Consider the following 19,300-nt stretch of genomic DNA (forward strand, 5'->3'; position numbering starts at 1 on the left):
TGTGCAAATTCAATGACGTGTCATTTCCTATTAAATTACCTGCCACTGACAGGTTTCACAGGCTGGGTTTCACGGGCTGGGTTTCACGGGCTGGGTTTCACGGGCTGGGTTTCACGGGCTGGGTTTCACGGGCTGGGTTTCACAGGCTGGGTTTCACAGGCTGGGTTTCACAGGCTGGGTTTCATTTAAAATGGTACCATCCAACAGAGTGGCATTGTTTATTCATCAGAAACACCTGCAAAGTTCACGAGTCATAGCTGAGCTTTATAATAGATCATCTTTGGCTACAGCAAAGATGGTGTATAAATGAAGATGGTGTACTCAGGACGTTCACCATTGAAAATAAAATCCGTTCCGGTCTACTTAAGGGGGTGTGTCTCCCATACACTCCAATGCATTAGCAGCTGGATCTGGTCTACTTTGTTAATGGACTGTCATTGAACCAGAACAACAACAAAAAAGTGATTGGGGTGTTGCGCTTTTTCTTCAGTCTCTGGCAGCCTGCATCATTCTTCGGAGGTAGAAACTAAACAACCATTTCCCTTATAGAACAGGAATTGACGCTCCAGAGTGGCGCAGCTACAGTAACTACAGTCCATGGTTCGAATCCAGGCTGTACCACAGCCGTGATTGGGAGTCCCTTAGGGCAGTTTACAATTGGCAAAAGCGTCGTCAGGGTTTGGCTGGGGTAGGCCGTTAATTGTTACTAAGAATTTGTTCTTAACTGACTTGCCTAGTTAAATAAAGTTTAAATTAAAAATAATAATAATAATAATAATAATAACAACAACTACGTTGAAATAGGGGTGATATTTCTCTCTGCTGAGGACCTTTAATGTTTTGTTAATGTCAGTATTGTCTTGTAACTGAATATTTATGCCGTATGTGAATCCATTCATTTTACAATGACATGAAATATAAATGCCTTTAGAATTCAAATGTTCAAATCTTTATTGAGAGCCAATTCCTGTAACTAACTATTGTCTCTTGCATTGCTTTATTTGTTTATTTCACCTTTATTTAACCAGGTAGGTCAGTTGAGAACACCTTTATTTAACCAGGTAGGTCAGTTGAGAACACCTTTATTTAACCAGGTAGGTCAGTTGAGAACACCTTTATTTAACCAGGTAGGCCAGTTGAGAACACCTTTATTTAACCAGGTAGGTTTTTGAGAACTAGTTCTCATATACAACTGCGACCTGACCAAGATAAAAACAAAGCAGCGCGACACAAACAACAACACAGAGTTACACATGGAATAAAGAAACGTACAGTCAATAACACAATAAACAAGTCAATGATACAGTAGAAAACAAATTATGTCTATATACAGTGTGTGCAAATGGCATGAGGAGGTAGAAAATAAATAGGCCATAGGAACGAATAATTACAATTCAGCAGATTAACACTGGATTGATAAATGAGCAGATGATGATGTGCAAGTAGAGATACTGGTGTGCAAAAAAGCAGAAAAGTAAATAAAAACAGTATGGGGATGAGGTAGGTAGATTGGGTGGGCTATTTACAGATGGACTATGTACAGCTGCAGCGATCGGTTAGCTGCTCAGATAGTTGATGTTTAAAGTTGGCGAGGGAAATAAAACAAGTCTCCAACTTCAGCGATTTTTGCAATTCGTTCCAGTCGCTGGCAGCAGAGAACTGAAAGGAAAGGCGGCCAAATGAGGTGTTGGCTTTAGGGATGATCAGTGAGATATGCCTGCTGGAGCGCGTGCTACGGGTGGGTGTTGCCATCGTGACCAGTGAACTGAGATAAGGCGGAGCTTTATGGAGTCAGATAAACATTTTTCATAGACTTTGTTTACTGTTAATTGCATTATGGGTAGTACGTGAGTATTACCCCACAACAAATCAGACATTTTTTTCTTTAGTTCTTCTTCTATGAGTGTATTGGAATTCATAAATAGTCCCATCGAAATAACTACTTCAAAATGGTTAAAGTACTCAGTGGCAAAACAAAAACAAGCTTTGGTCCAAGTGTGCCCTCTATCCAACTCTATGGGCTACAGTAACATCCAGGACAAGATTATCAGCTATTTCTATCAGTAGTCCGTTAGAGACGCAGGCACGCCATGCAAAAGGCCACAGTGAGCCTCAGACCAGCCAAGGACTTCCAGGAAAACCATGTCTGAAAGATAAGGGTTGTACCGTTCCACAAATTTCTTAGGATTTCCTATACATTTTGCAACCCTACTCCAGTTGCCTGAGTATCCTAGCATAGATAGACATCACATAGGGTATAGTATATAGACGACGATATATCAATGATTGATTCTACCACGTAACAGTTCACAGCCTTTCCACCATAGAAATGGAATAAAAGGGATTATCTCCCACTGGCCACCGGGGAGGATATCTCCCACTGGCCACCGGGGAGGATATCTCCCACTGGCCACCGGGGAGGATATCTCCCACTGGCCACCGGGGAGGATATCTCCCACTGGCCACCGGGGAGGATATCTCCCACTGGCTATCGGGGAGGATATCTCCCACTGAGAGAGAGACATACATACAATGAGTGTACAAAACATTAGGAACACCTTCCTAATATTGAGTGCCCCGCCCCCTCAATTGTCCTCAGAACAGCCTCAATTTGTTGCAACATGGACTCTACAAGGTGTTGAAGGCGTTCCACAGGGATGCTGGCCCATGTTGATGCCAACGCTTCCCACAGTTGTGTCCAGTTGGCTGGATGTCCTTTGGGTGGTGGACCATTCTTGATACACACAGGAAACTGTTGAGCGTGAAAGACCCAGCAGCGTTGCAGTTCTTGACACGTTCAAACCGGTGCGCCTGGCACCTACTACCATACCCTGTTCAAAGGCACCTACTACCATACCCTGTTCAAAGGCACCTACTACCATACCCTGTTCAAAGGCACCTACTACCATACCCTGTTCAAAGGCACCTACTACCATACCCTGTTCAAAGGCACCTACTACCATACCCTGTTCAAAGGCACCTACTACCATACCCTGTTCAAAGGCACCTACTACCATACCCTGTTCAAAGGCACCTACTACCATACCCTGTTCAAAGGCACCTACTACCATACCCTGTTCAAAGGCACTTCAATATTTTGCCTTGCCCATTCACCCTCTGAATGGCACACGTACACAATCCATGTCTCAACTGTCTCAAGGCTTAAAAATCCTTCTTTAACCTGTCTCATCCCCTTCATCTTCACTGATTGAAGTGGCCACCAGCTGGGCGACCCTGGTTTAAAGAGTTTAAAACCTACTTTTCCAGGCTGTTTAGGCTTCATAGTAACAAGGTCTACCAACGTAATTATATCAAGAAGTATATCATCAACACAGATCTAGCCTAAATCTACACTGTGAGACATTGAGAATGACTTTTAATTTGCTTGATTCCCCAAATGGCACCCAATTCCCTATGGGCCCTGGTCTAAAGTAGTGCACCCTATACCCTATGGGGCCTGGTCTAAAGTAGTGCACCCTATACCCTATGGGGCCTGGTCTAAAGTAGTGCACCCTATACCCTATGGGGCCTGGTCTAAAGTAGTGCACCCTATACCCTATGGGTCCTGGTCTAAAGTAATGCACCCTATACCCTATGGGGCCTGGTCTAAAGTAATGCACCCTACGGGGCCTGGTTAAAAGTAGTACACTGTATAGGGAATAAGCCAAAAAGACATGAGCTCCAACCTCAGCTGGGAACTGGGGTGAGTGGGTGGGTGGGAGTTGCAAAGTGCAAGGATGAGACTAAATACAGACAAATAGATATCAATTGTATATATAGCATGGTAAAACGTGGTTTAAATTACATCTTTCTAACTGCAAGAAAATCATCATAGCATGTTCCACCAAAAAGAGCAGGACCCAATACGTACCAACCGTATCAGAGTAGGAATGCTGATCTAGGATCAGGATCTATACAACAACAACAAAAAAATAAGTCTGAACTGATCCTAGATCAGAACTCCTACTCAGACAATGAATACAAGCCCATAACTATACTAAACTGATCCTAGATCAGAACTCCTACTCAGACAATTAATACAAGCCCATAACTATACTAAACTGATCCTAGATCAGAACTCCTACTCAGACAATGAATACAAGCCCATAACTATACTGATCCTAGATCAGAACTCCTACTCAGACAATGAATACAAGGCCATAACTATACTAAACTGATCCTAGATCAGAACTTCTACTCAGACAATGAATACAAGCCCATAACTATACTAAACTGATCCTAGATCAGAACCCCTACTCAGACAATGAATACAAGCCCATAACTATACTAAACTGATCCTAGATCAGAACCCCTACTCAGACAATGAATACAAGCCCATAACTATATTGATCCTAGATCAGAACTCCTACTCAGACAATGAATACAAGCCCATAACTATACTGATCCTAGATCAGAACTCTTACTCAGACAATGAATACAAACCCATAACTATACTATACGCTCAGCCAGTTTAAATCAACCAAACAAATACTTACCCTTTCAAGTACATTAGTATTCTATATAGCCTCTATGAGCAACAGAGTCCCCAAAATCCAGTATAAAATCAAGAAAGAGTACAAGTATTACATAGAGCCATTATTGGATGGATCTCCGTTCCATCTCCTATTGTTCAAGTGAACAGCAAACCTGTTTAAAAATATTTTAAAAAAACAGATGAAGCAACACTTCACCACACTCACACAACGCCTCTCCCCTATTTGACCTAGATAAGTTTGTGTGTATTGATATGTAGGCTACGTGTGCCTTCTAAAAAAGAAATGGATGTAGCTCTGTCCTTGAGCTATTGAGTCTATTCAAATGTTCTGTATTGTGTCATGATTCATGTGGAGCCCAGGAAGAGTAGCTGTTGCTTTAGGAAGAGCTATTCTAATGAAATATCACAATACCAAAGACTGTGTAATATACAAAGAAACTTATGAAGACACACAACCTCAGACACAGACAGACCGAACTTAGCTTCTCTAAATCAAAGACTACAAAAGAGAAATAAGTTCAAATGTCAAGATTTCACAGAAACAAAAACACACGAGGCAACTACAAACACACACACACACACACACACTAGGCAACTACAAACACACACACTAGGCAACTACAAACACACACACTAGGCAACTACAAACACACACACACACACACAAACACACACTAGGCAACTACAAACACACACACACACCAACACTAGGCAACTACAAACACACACACACACACCAACACTAGGCAACTACAAACACACACACAAACCAACACTAGGCAACTACAAACACACACACACACACACACCAGGCAACTACAAACACACACACAATTAGGCAACTACACACACACAGGCAACTACAAACGGCAACTACAAACACACAACTACACACACTAGGCAACTACAAACACACACACACACACACACCAGGCAACTACAAACACACACACACACACTAGGCAACTACAAACACACACACACAATTAGGCAACTACAAACACAATAGGCAACTACACACACACACCAGGCAACTACAAACACACACAATTAGGCAACTACACACACTAGGCAACTACAAACACACACACACACACACACACAGTAGGCAACCACACACGCACACTAGGCAACCGCACACGCGCGCACGCACACACACACACACTAGGCAACCGCACACACACACTAGGCAACCGCGTGCACGGCAACCGCATGCACAGCAACCGCATGCACGGCAACAGCAACCGCACGCACGGCAATCGTGCAATTAATAACTTCACCCTGCTCAAAGGGATATTCAATTGTTGCTTTTTTTTTCAATAGGAGCCCTTCTTTGTGAGGCATTGGAAAAGCTTCCTGGTCTTTGTGAGGCATTGGAAAAGCTTCCTGGTCTTTGTGGTTGAATCTGTGTTTGAAATGCAACTGCTCGACTGAGGGACATTACAGATAATTGTACGTGTGGGGTACAGAGATGAGGTAGTCATTCAAAAATCATGTTAAACACTATTATTGAATACAGAGTGAGTATGTAACTTCTTAAGCACATTTTTACTCTTTAAATGATTTAGGCTTGCATTACCAAAGGGGTTGAATACTTATTGACTAAAGACATTTCAGCTTTTCATTTTTAATTAAGTTGTAATTTTTTTTTAAAACAACGTACAGAAAACATAATTCCACTGACATTATGGGGTAATGTGTGTAGTTGGCCAGTGACAAAAAACAATTTTAAATTCAGGCTGTAGCAACAAACATGTGGGAAAAGTCCAGGGGTGTGAATACGGTCGGTAGTCAAAATGTTGTTGATTTTAATTAACAGAATACTCCATGACATGAAGAGTAGATGGTAGTATTGGCAAACGTGTCGACAAGGGTGATGCAACTTATCAGTGAAAATAACCCCGGGGTGGGTAGGAGGAGGCACAAGGCAGAACTAGACAGCTGTTGATCCCCAAATGCCCTTCCTTGTGAACTGTTCTCACTGAACAAAAAAAGACTGCACTTACACAGGCATTTTCTTTTATGGGCTTAGGTGGTGGGTGTAGCAGGGGGCGTGACAGAGATTACATTTACATTACATTTTAGAGGACCTAGGATCAATGGAGACACTCAAGTTTTTTTTTCTTCAATCATGCATCTTTTGAAACATTCACAAATAGTAATGGCCTCTAAACCTTCCAGCTGCCTACTGAACCATATTCCAACTAAACTACTGAAAGAGCTACTTCCTGTGCTTGGCCCTCATATGCAGAGCATAATAAATGTCTCCCTATCTACCAGATATGTACCAAATGTACTAAAAGTGGCAGCAACAAAGCCTCTCCTGAAATAACATTTAGTGGAGAAAATAAAATGAAATGGCCTTTTTTCGAATTTCTCAATCCTCTCAAAAAATTTAAGAAAAAGTTGTTGCTAAGCAACTCACTGTCTTTCTGAAGACAGATAATGTCTACTAAACGCTCCAGTCATCATAGCACTGAGATCACACTCGTAAAGGTGGTAAATTACCTTTTAATGACCTCAGACCAAGGCTTTGTGTTTGTACTCCTGCTCCTAGACCTTAGTGCCGCTTTCTACACCATCGATCACCACATTCTTTTGGAGAGATTGGAAACCCTAATTGGTCGACATGGACATGTTCTTGCCTGGTCGAGATCATATCGTTCAGAAAGATGTCAGTTCATCTCTGTGGATGGTTTGTCCTCTGACAAATCAATGGTAAGTTTCGGTGTTCCTCAAGGTTCCGTTCTAGGACCACTATTATTTTCACTATATATGCTACCTCTTAGTGGTCATTCGGAAATACAATGTCTACTTTCACTGCCATGCAGACCAAACACAGCTGTACATTTCAATGAAACATAGTGAAGCACCTAAATTGCCTACCCTGGAAGCCTGTGTTTCAGACATAAGGAAGTGGATGGTTGCAAATGTTTTTAAGTTTAAACTTGGACAAAACAGAGATGCTAATTCTAGGTCTCAAGAAACAAAAATATCTGCTGTTTGACAATGATAGTTGTACAGTCGGCTCAAATAAAACTGAAGGATCTGTGCGTTACTCTGGAACCTGGTCTCTCTGCTGACAAATATCAAAAATATTTAAAGAGCAGCATTTTTCCAGCTTTGTAACATTGCAAAAATCAGACACTTTTTGGCTAACATTTTCTGGCAGAAAAACGAATCCATGCCGTTTGTCACTTCTAGATTAGACTACTGTAATGCTTTACTCTCAGGCTACCCGGATAAAACACTAAATAATCTTCAGTTAGTGCTAAACAAGGCTGCTAGAATCTAGACTAGAACCAAAACATTTGATCATGTTACTCCAGTGCTAGCCTCTCTACAGTGGCTTCCTGTTAATCAAGGCCAGTGCTGATTTCAAGGTGTTACGGCTACCCTACAAATCATTACAAGGACTTGCTCCTACCAGACCATTTGGTTCTGCCGTACATACCTACACGTACGCTACAGTCACGAGACGCAGGCCTCCTTACTGTTCCTAGAATTTCTGAGCAAACAGCTGGAGGCAGGGCTTTCTCCTATAGAAATACATTTTTATGGAATGGTCTGCCTACCCACATGAGAGACGCAGACTCGGTTTCAAGTCTTTACTGAAGACTCATCTCTTCGGTAGGTCCTATGATTGAGCATGGTCCTGCCCAGGGGACCGAAAGTGAACGACAAGGCAATGGAGTGACCAACCACCCTTGCCGTCTCTGCCTGGCCGGTTCCCTTATGTCCACTGGGATTCTTTATCTCTGACCATATTACGGGGGCCGAGTCACTAGAATCCTCACACTCTCCAATGCCGTCCCCTGGGAGGGGTGAATCACATCGTACCAGGCTTTCTCAACCTAAGTGGATTGAGTCACTGGCGTGATCTTCATTCCTGTCCACTGACTTGGCTGTCCCCATCCCCAGTCCACCTGGTCATGCTGCTGATCCAGTTTCTGTTGTTAGGCTGCAGCTATGGAATCCTAACCACCTTGTCCCAGACCTGCTTTTACGACCCCCCCCCGGCACCTGCTGTCTCGACCTCTGAATGCTCGGCTATGAAAAGCCATCTGACATTAACTCTGCCCTCTTGCACCCTCTACAACCACTGTGATTATTACTTCACCCTGCTGGTCTTCTTTGAACATCTTGAAAAACGAGCTGGCCTAGCGGCCACGTACTCTTATGATCTCCACCTGACACACAGAACCTGGTTCCTTCTCTAGGTTTCTTTCTAGGTTCCAGGCATTCAAGGAAGTTTTTTTTCCCTAGCCACTGTGCTTCGACATCTGCATTGCTTGAGCTTCTGGTGTTTTGGGCTGGGTTTCTGTATAAGTACTTTGTGACATCTGCTGGTGTAAAAAGGGCTTAATAAATAAAATGTGATGGTTTGAGGCCTCCATTAAAAATAAAAAAAGCAAGCATATTTCCTGCAATTACACATATTTTACCATGCAGCTGAGAGAACATGTGTCAGTTCATTTCCTGCGATTCTGTGCATTTTGCCAAGGCTAATTCTATTTTATTTTGCTCAAACAATAACAAAATTAGTACTGCTAAATTAATTATTTTGGGAAATTTCAATTCTCCCCGTTTAGTTTTTATTTCTTTTGGTGACTGTTAGTTCTCAAAGATACTATAAATTTAAAAATATATATTAGATCCATTATCTTTTCTACATAGTTTATATCTGGTTTAGTTGGGTTGGTTTTTTTGGTTGGTATTTTTACACTTGGACGATCCGAGAAAATGCTTAGGCGGCCAACCCAAGGATTACAACGGCAGAAAAATCCCTGTTAAAGGAGACAGCACTTTGTCTCTAGTCGCAATAAACTAGGCTACTGCAAGAACATCAGCCAATCATTCACACAACAACAACAACACACTTTCTTCATATATAGATGCATCTTTACTACGTCACATTATTTCCCCATGACAACCACGATAATCTGACACTGTTTTTGCTTGACCACATTACCATAACAATAAAAGGCATGCTCCGACGGCCGGTGTCAGTGTAACGGATACGAAACATACCCTAGCCTACAATGAATAGGATTCCAAGCTACGACCTCAGTCTATCCCAAACATTATGGAATTATAACGGAGCTTCAAAAAAAAAATCATGTTTAAGAGAAGATTCACACCACTGTGGCTCAAACTAGGGATGAAGAAACTATCAACTACTATCAACTTGAAAAGACACGACTGAAGAAAAGTAGGTACATAACAGTCTACTCTTTACCTGCTCATTCTGACATGTTCCTTGTGATGAGAGAAGTACAGTAGTATCCAGCCTTAGTGTTTTCCTTCTCTTCCTGTTGTCTCAGTCAGAGCTTGCTAGCCATGTTGTGCTGTGCTAGTCCTATACGAGAGACTGACTGGCTGGCACTCAGCTCAAAGATACCTAGGGCTCAAAGAGGGCGGGATTAAAGCCTTTAAGTGTTTGGCATAAACATCCTTCCTGTTCAGTTTGTTTTTTTTGCCAGTATTTTCCAGGGAATCATAGAAGTACAGTCATACTTCACCCTCTGGTTCAAGCACCACTCCAAATCAGTTCAAAACTCAAAACACTGTCCCCTCTAAAATTGAGGGCATGCTTCAGGACCCAACAGAACAGAAAGGCGACAGCTGAGAGAGAGAATGAGCGCGAGAGAGGAGGAGCGGGGGAGAGAAAGAAAAGGAGCGAGAGAGAGAGAGAAAGAAAAGGAGCGAGAGAGAGAAAAAGAAAAGGAGCGAGAGAGAGAGAGGAGGAGCGGGAGAGAGAAAGAAAAGGAGCGAGAGAGAGAAAGAAAAGGAGCGAGAGAGAGAAAGAAAAGGAGCGAGAGAGAGAGAAGAGGAGCGAGAGAGAGGAGAGAAAGAGAGAGAGAGGGGGAGAGGAGAGAGGAGAGAGAGAGAGTGAGAGGGGGGAGGAGCTTGAGAGAGAGCGAGAGGAGGAGTCGGAGAGAGAGAGAGAGAGAGGAGGAGCAGGAGAGAGAGAGCAAGAGGTGACCCTAATAAGCCTCTTTAGTGTGGTGACAGAACAGGTCCAGGACAGGATTCCTTCTTTTCACTCTGTCAATTAGGTTCATATTGTGGAGTAACTACAATGTTGGACCTGGACCTAACCAACTGGCAAGTGTCTTCATTGACATCTCAACATGTCCCTGTCTGAGTCTGCAACACCAACATGTTTCAAGCAGACCACCATAGACCCTGTGCCCAAAAACACTAAGGTAACCTGCCTAAATGACTACTGACCCGTAGCACTCACGTCTGTAGCCATGAAGGGCTTTGAAAGGCTGGTAATGGCTCACATCAACACCATAATCCCACTAACCTTAGACCCACACCGATTTGCATACCGCCCCAAACAGATCCAGATGATGCAATCTCTATTGCACTCCACACTGCCCTTTCCCACCTGAACAAAAGAAACACCTACGTGAGAATGCTGTACATTGACTACAGCTCAGCGTTCAACACCATAGTGCTCTTAAAGCTCATCACTCAGCTGAGAACCCTGGGACTAAAACACCTCCCTCTGCAACTGGATCCTGGACTTCCTGATGGGCCGCCCCCAGGTGGTTAGAGTAGGTAACAACACACCCGCCACGCTGATCCTCAACACGAGGGCCCTTCAGGTCGGGCTGGGCGATATGGCCAAAACATCATATCACGGTATTGAATTTTAAAATATATATATATATAGTTTTTTAAATCACAGTATGACAGTATTTTATGTTTTTAAATTAGAACATTTCTAAATAAGTAGTGCATGACCTTTATAAGTAGTGCATGACCTTAGGGTGGCAACACATACATTAAGTCATTTCAAAATGGGTCTTTCTCCATTCTGATTGTTTTATACTGTTCAATTCAACTTCAACCCAAAATATTTTGGGGGTATTTTCATACATTTTCTGCATTTGTTGCACTCATTTGAGATAATTGTCACACTGCCATGTAGGGCTGCATGAATAAACCTTATTTTGAACCAAACGTTGCAATAGCGCTTTGACTTATGATTTTGAGCAAAACACTTGGGTGAAATGTTGGAATCAGGGAAATAGAATGATTATTCTAATTATATAGTTAGAATATGATAGTGGGCACTTTGAATAGTGCTGTTTGACATGAAAATGAATGAAAATGCCAGGGAGGAGTTAGTGATTTTTTTAGGAACCAAACACTTAGGGTAGGAACCAAAGTGTTGATAATTGTTTCCTGGGGGACCCTATAATCTTTGGCTACATTGTCTGTTTTCTCTTAGCTACCTCATGTAGCTAACATATTAATGCTTCTGGTATTCCTCTTTGATTTAGAAGATACTGTTGCACAAACAACATGCTGACAACATCACTGGTAGTATCAGGCTGTATAACTAATTATGTTTGCTCTGACTCCGTACATTAGCTAGCTACCTAGCGATTAGCATTAGCAGCTAAAAGATTTAGGCCCCAACTTGCTAAGAAAAAGACAAACTAGCTGTGTGCTGATATAAGAAACACAAAAGAATGGTGTAATTATAGAACACTATTGGATTTATATGAAGAAACAAAGTGAAAACAGCAATGTTGCCATCAACATTGTTGCATGCGCTGCATTGACCATGCAGACTGAAAGCAGCATGGAGAGAGAGCGAGAGATGACTCCTGTAGCAAAGTAAACTATAAAAACGGATGTTACACACAACGCATCACTTTTTTTTTTTAAATCAAACATTTAAATACCGTTATAGAAGGTAAGTAAAAACCCAAACTGGTCCATGCATTAATACCAGTATATCGTAAAATACGGTATACCGCCCAGCCCTACCCTCAGGGGTGCGTGCTCAGTCCCTTCCTGTACTCCCTGTTCACTCATGACTGCACGGCCAGCACGACTCCAACACCATCTTCAAGGTTTGCCGATGACAACAGTGGTAAGCCTAATCACCAACAACGATGAGACTATGAGCCTATAGGGAGGTCAGAGACCTCAAATAACCGGTGCCCCCGCACATAGACTCTGTACTGGGACCCCCTGTATATAGCCTCGCTATTGTTATTATACTGCTGCTGTTAAACTATTTGTTACTTTTATTTACTTAACACTTTTCTTCAAGCATAATAAGGGCTTGTAAGCAAGCATTTCACTGTAAGGCCTGTTGTATTTGGCGCATGTGACTAATAGGATTTGATGTTGTTGATCCATCCTCAGTTCTCTCCTATCACAGCGATTAAACTCTGTTTTAAAGTCACCAGTGGCCTCATGGTGAAATTCCTGAGCGGTTTCCTTCCTCTCTGGCAACAGAGTTAGGAAGGACGCCTGTATCTTTGTAGTGACTGGGTGGATTGACACATCTTCCAAAGTGTAATTAATATCTTCACCATGCTCAAAAGGGATATTCAATGGCTGTTGTTTTTTTACACATCTGCCAATAGGTGCCTTTCTTTGCAAGGCATTGGAAAACCTCCCTGGTCTTTGTGGTTGAATCTGTGTTTGAAATTCACTGCTCAACTTAGGGACCTTAAAGATCAATTGTTTGTGTGGGGTACAGAGATAAGGTAGTCATTCAAAAATCATGTTAAACACTACTATGGGGGTGCCACAGGGTTCAATTCTCGGGCCGACTCTTTTCTCTGTATATATCAATGATGTTGCTCTTGCTGCGGGCGATTTCCTGATCCACCTCTACGCAGACGACACCATTCTATATACTTTCGGCCCGTCATTGGACACTGTGCTATCTAACCTCCAAACGAGCTTCAATGCCATACAGCACTCCTTCCGTGGCCTCCAACTGCTCTTAAACGAGAGTAAAAACAAATGCATGCTTTTCAACCGATCGCTGCCTGCACCCGCATGCCCGACTAGCATCACCACCCTGGATGGTGGCATGATGGTGGCATTTTGCCTGTGACTGGAACGAACTGCAAAAATCGCTGAAGTTGGAGACTTTTATCTCCCTCACCAATTTCAAACATCAGCTATCCGAGCAGCTAACCGATCGCTGCAGCTGTACATAGTCTATTGGTAAATAGTCCACCCATTTTCACCTACCTCATTCCCATACTGTTTTTATACTGTTTTTTAAACATTTTTATTTACTTTTCTGCTCTTTTGCACACCAATATCTCTACCTGTACATGACCATCTGATCATTTATCACCCCAGTGTTAATCTGCAAAATTGTATTATTCGCCTACCTCCTCATGCCTTTTGCACACATTGTATATAGACTGCCCATTTTTTTCTACTGTGTTATTGACTTGTTAATTGTTTATTCCATGTGTAACTCTGTGTTGTCTGTTCACACTGCTATGCTTTATCTTGGCCAGGTCGCAGTTGCAAATGAGAACTTGTTCTCAACTAGCCTACCTGGTTAAATAAAGGTGAAATAAAAAAAATAAAAAAATTATTGCACACAGAGTGAGTCCATACAACTTATTATGTGACTTGTTAAGCAAATGTTTACTCCTGAACATATTCAGGCTTACCATAACAAAAGGGGTTGACTACTTATTGACTAAAGACCTTTCAGCTTTTCATTCTGTATTAATAGGTAAAAATATCAAAATACATCATTCCACTTCAACATTATGGGCTTTTGTGTGCAAAAGACATGAGGAGGTAGGCGAATAATTACAATTTTGCAGATTAACACTGGAGTGATAAATGATCAGATGGTCATGTACAGGTAGAGATACTGGTGTGCAAAAGAGCAGAAAAGTAAATAAATATAAACAGTATGGAGAAGAGGTAGGTAAATTGGGTGGGCTATTTACCGATAGACTATGTACAGCTGCAGCGATCGGTTAGCTGCTCAGATAATGAGCAGCTAACCATGAGGCAAATGAGGCAAACCATTACCACATATTTTGTGAATGCCCTAAGCTTGTTTCATACTGGCAGGATGTGCAAAGATGCATGGAAGGCATATTTAGGGTTGATGTCTCATGCAGAGGTGAGGTTCTGTATTCAGGGGCCTACTGGTTAGAGACTTGGGCCACTAACTGAAAGGTTGCTGGTTCAAATCCCCGAGCTGACAAGGTAAAAAAAATCTGTCGTTCTGCCCCTGAAACAAAGCAGTTAAACCCACTGTTTCCCTGTAGGCGGTCATTGTAAATAATAATTTGTTTAACCGACTTGCCTAGTTAAATAAAAGAAGGTTACATTTTTTATTTTCTTATTCAGGGAACAAGCTTGATTGGTAATACTCCCAATCACAAGTAAGAAAGCCCTTATAACGGTTAGAACCAAAGGCGTCCGTGGTAGATGAGTGGATAACATGTGATCTATGTGATGGAGAGGCTGACCTTTTCTCTGAGACTACAGGGGGAAAAAATGGATTCATAGTGACTGTCAAACTGGATTGAGTAATATAGCATCGTTAAGGTCTGATTTTGTTTAATGGTCAAAGTGGAAAAATCTGGCTCTGTAATACAATCCATCTGTTCACCTGTTAATAGTTACTGTATTTTAAAAAAACTGGAGAGAAAAATATTGGAAAATTGAGAACAAAGACCTTTGATCTATGACACTGCATTCCTGAGACTCACTGAATGTCTTAATGTTTTTGTTTTTATGCTCTCTTTGTCTTGATGCTTATCGTTGTAGACATCTTGCATATTCACACTTAAAAATGGAGGCAACTATATGTACATTCTATATTTGGACTTGGTGATGTGGAGTGGCCCTGAGGGGATGTGTTGCATGAGTGGACTTTCTCATGGACAACTGAACTATGGCTTGGTGTGAGAGAAGTCTCAATGAAATGTAACTTGTGTCTGAATCTTATTTTTGTCCCCCCCAAATAAAAACAGAATTTCAACAACAAATATTTAGACTAGAGGTGGAGGATTTGAATGAACATGTGTAATAGCTAGGTGGAGGTAGGCCTATTGAATGGGCATGTAGGTTAACTGCTGGGGAAGCTTGATAGAATAGCTTTATAAAAAATATATATAAAAATAAAATAAATGCTTAATCAACATCTTCTCACACTCACAGACATGTCATGACTTACAACATGCAAGTCTGCAAATGTATATTGCTTTTGCTGACCGAATGTTTACTATGCGGTTGTTGTTGTCTTTCTACCAGCATAAAATGTCGTTTCGTCAGTGGCGTGTGATTTCTCTACATGGGATTATGCTTTTGAAGAAAGAGAGCTGTGCAGAGTGACAGACACCAATACTGTTAAAACAACACTGTCCCTCCCCAAGACACCAACCATAATGGGTTAGGCCCCTAGCCTTCAGCGATATCCTTCAACAACCGCTATGTCTAATAACATGGCTACGCAATGCCACTCAAACACCCCCCCATCTCAACACAACAGTCAACTCCAGGGAGGTCAGCCAGCACACAGGAGCCAGAGAAACGGGCTAGGTGGGTGACCTCTAGAGCGGAACGTATAGGGGCGCTGCATGTGGAAAGAATAACATTTGTCACAAGAGACACATTCAACAGGTGACCCATGCTAATTGATGGGGCACAGCCCGTCAGTGGGGCAGGCAGCAACTCTAGGATGTCCCGGTAGGACAGGCCACAGAATGACACAGGACCAACTGGCTTTTCAAAAGCCACAGCTGGATTGGCTCCTAATATGTGATCACATAAATCATGCAACTGATATCCCCCTACCACATTCATAGATGCTAACTGCTTTAGCGCCTACTGAGGATGGTGTCTTCTGACCGGACACTTACTCTAAACATTAACATGCATCGCTTGTTGTACGTTTTTGGAAACATAAGGAACGTATCTTTAAAAAAACAAAAAGTTTAAATTACTACACACCTTTATTGTGTTCCCACAAAGCCATATCTCCATGTTACTATGGAACACAGACAGAAGACATATGCAGCCACCTGTGCTAATTATCAAACAATCAAATGTATTTATAAAGCCCTTTTTACATCAGCCGATGTCACAAAGTGCTATTCAGAAACCCAGCCTAAAACCCCAAACAGCAAGCAATGCAGATGTAGAAGCACGTTGGCTAAGAAAACCTCCCTAGAAAGGCAGGAACCTAGGAAGAAACCTAGAGAGGAACCAGCCTATGAGGGGTGGCCAGTCCTCTTCTGGCTGTGCCAGATGGAGATTATAACAGAACATGGTCAAGATGTTCAAACGTTCATAGATGACCAGCAGGGTCAAATAATAATAATCACAGTGGTTGTAGAGTGTGCAGCAGGTCAGCACCTCAGGAGTAAATGTCAGTTGGCTTTTCATAGTTATCTCGCGTGCTCTGAACACTGGAGTAAACGCAACTGGGGAGTTAGTGTAGTTTGTCAACTGGAGGCACATACTGCTTGTGAAAATGTGCAAAACTACTCTAAAACGTTAAAAACACCACGTCGGAATTGTAGTTAGAGCCAAATGTGGGTGAACCTAACCGCTGTAAATACTACACATATGGAGTAGGGTTTTCGATAACTAATATCCCTTTACCACATCATCAGAGGCACGAAATACGTGGGTAGAAAATGGGAAGGATAAGCACATTAATGAATATATGATAGGCCTATATGTAGACAAATATCTGGGAGTATGTACAGACTGAGCGTTATTTTGACAATAAAATCCTTCATATTTAAATATACGAGTCACACTTGCTCCTCCAGTGTTACATATGACCATAGGTTGTCACAGCTGAATACCGACGTAACATGTTTTCATTGCACGATGGAGGCTTTGAGTGTGAGCAGTTGTTTACTGCCCTAACACTAAAAACGGTTGATGTTTTTTCAAAAAGGTTATATCACATATGGATAGCTACAGCAAACATTATAACATTCACGTTTATATCAGTCATTGCAGTATCAACAACCAACCCTGGCAAAGATCCAAATTGTAACGTTAACTGATTACATTGTGCGAGGAGTATGACGTTAGCTTTCCAGTTAGCCCACCAAAACATGTACGTTAGGTATGCTTAATCCAATGAAGACTTTAGCTCAGCTAGATAAACATATCTGGCTATATTAGGTAGCTAAAAAACGTTTTTTGACAATGCTCGCCAACTAGTTTTACAACTACGCTAACATTACACATTATACCAAGGTTAGCTAACGTTGTTTACTTACCGGGTTTGTGAATCCTCAGTTTGACAGATGAAAGCAAACCCCAAATCGGAGGGCAAACAGGACAGACCCCTGCCTACTGTGCCCGAACCGAAATAAACCTTAGCTAGCTAACGCGTTAGCAGATAACTTGTAGCCGGTGTGACTGCATTTTAGCTAGTTACTGTTGACTTAAATCGATGTAGTTAATGTTCGCTACAAGTCAACATGGCTAACTAGCTAGGACGTGCTCGCAACCTGAGAAAGGGTATTCAGGTGGTAGGTACTCTGTAAACCTTAGCTAACGCTAGCTAAATGTCTGACTAAAACACACGATAACAAGCTAGCTAGTTAGCAGCGACTCGGTTTAGCACAATAGCTAATTCGGGTCCCTCAGTTCAGGCAACAATATATATATATATATATATATATATATGTGTGTGTGTCACTCTCCCGTCTAATAACGGCATGCTTCGCATCCAAAACAGTTCGGTACGGCATATATTATGACGACATTTTGTGACGGTTTTGGTCTTCGGTAACGGTTTTGGTCTTCGGTAACGGTTTTGGTTTTCGGTAACGGTTTTTGTCGGATGTTCGTGCACACGACATTATTTTCTTATTTTTCTTCTTCTTCTTCTGTAGTCAAGCCGAAGTTCGATAGCCTTAGTCAACGCCCCTTCGTCGGTGATTGGTTCAATTGTAAGGCTGACGCTAGCAAAGACATTTGAACTAATCCAAGATTGTTCATATGTGTCGTTTAGAGCGGTAGCTAATGAAGCATATAGTGGGCGGAACAAGTAAGGAGGTGGGGCAAAGCCAAACACGAAATCCTATTGGCGCGTTGTATCATCTATTTGCATATTTCGTTAGGGAACGCCTCCTCTGTATAGTAAGCGTGTGCACAAACTCTATTTGACCTTGCACTCCTAAACATCGCAATTTTTTTTTTACTTTGGGAAAACGTTAATTCTATAAAACTTAATGGATTGTGTTTGTAGTTTTGGGAACAGAAAAATGTTTTGGGAACAGAAAAATATAAGGAGATCTGGGCCCAGATTCACAAAACCTTTTTAAGAAGAAATAACTGGCTTTTTTTTTTTTTACTATAGACTTAAGAATGAAATTAAGCAAAATTGCTATTCCTCAAAAAGGTTATTGGAAAATGTATTGAGCTATTTCTCATGTTTCTCCTTAAGAAAAAAGTTAAGAAAAAAAATAATTATTGAAAATAAAGTTAATGGAAATGTTCTTAAATCCAAGATAGATAACCAACCCCTTGTCCTAAACTCTGGGCAGTGAGAGAATAAGATCATGAAAGCAACAGTACATGTTTAATTCACTCACAAACTTAATCTGAAAGTTTCGGTATTGATGACTTTAAACCCAAGAACATGTTTTAGACCAATAATCTCAGAAGGAAATAATCTAACATGATTGTCAATGCTAGCTAGATAGCTAGCTAAATTGGTTGCCTAGCAACAAACATCTTAAGAAGATTCAGAAGAAGATATTTGTGAAGTTTCCAAGAAAATCATAAAATCTTAAAAGATATTGTTGAGGAATTGCACTTACTATCTTACGAACTTCTTGTTTTTTTCTTTCTTAAAAAGCTTCTTATGTTTTTGTGTGAATCTGGGCCCAGATGTTTAAATCGATGAGAAAATTTGCAGAATGTCGGCCCAGTTTCACCTAGTTCCATCCTCTCCCACTAACCCGCGACTGGACTCCATTCAGCCCTAAACTCAGTGTTTGGCGGAAGTAGATGTGGAGTTCGAAT

General features: G+C 41.5%; 1 protein-coding gene across 2 annotated transcripts in view; it reads right to left on the reverse strand.

The window, feature by feature from the left end:
- The window catches only part of LOC115122517 (inositol hexakisphosphate kinase 1-like), a 116,972-nt gene extending 98,712 nt beyond the window's left edge, over positions 1-18,260 (reverse strand). The window contains exon 1 of one of the 2 annotated variants that reach the window (XM_065004376.1): positions 17,545-18,260. The gene's annotated coding sequence lies outside the window, so the exon portion shown is untranslated. Of the gene's footprint in view, positions 1-9,734; positions 10,243-17,544 lie in introns of those variants that run through there. The other variant, XM_065004381.1, reaches the window with a different exon arrangement.
- Positions 18,261-19,300: the final 1,040 nt, after the last annotated feature.

The sequence above is a fragment of the Oncorhynchus nerka genome, linkage group LG2, assembly GCF_034236695.1.
Source record: "Oncorhynchus nerka isolate Pitt River linkage group LG2, Oner_Uvic_2.0, whole genome shotgun sequence".
Lineage (NCBI taxonomy): Eukaryota > Metazoa > Chordata > Actinopteri > Salmoniformes > Salmonidae > Oncorhynchus > Oncorhynchus nerka.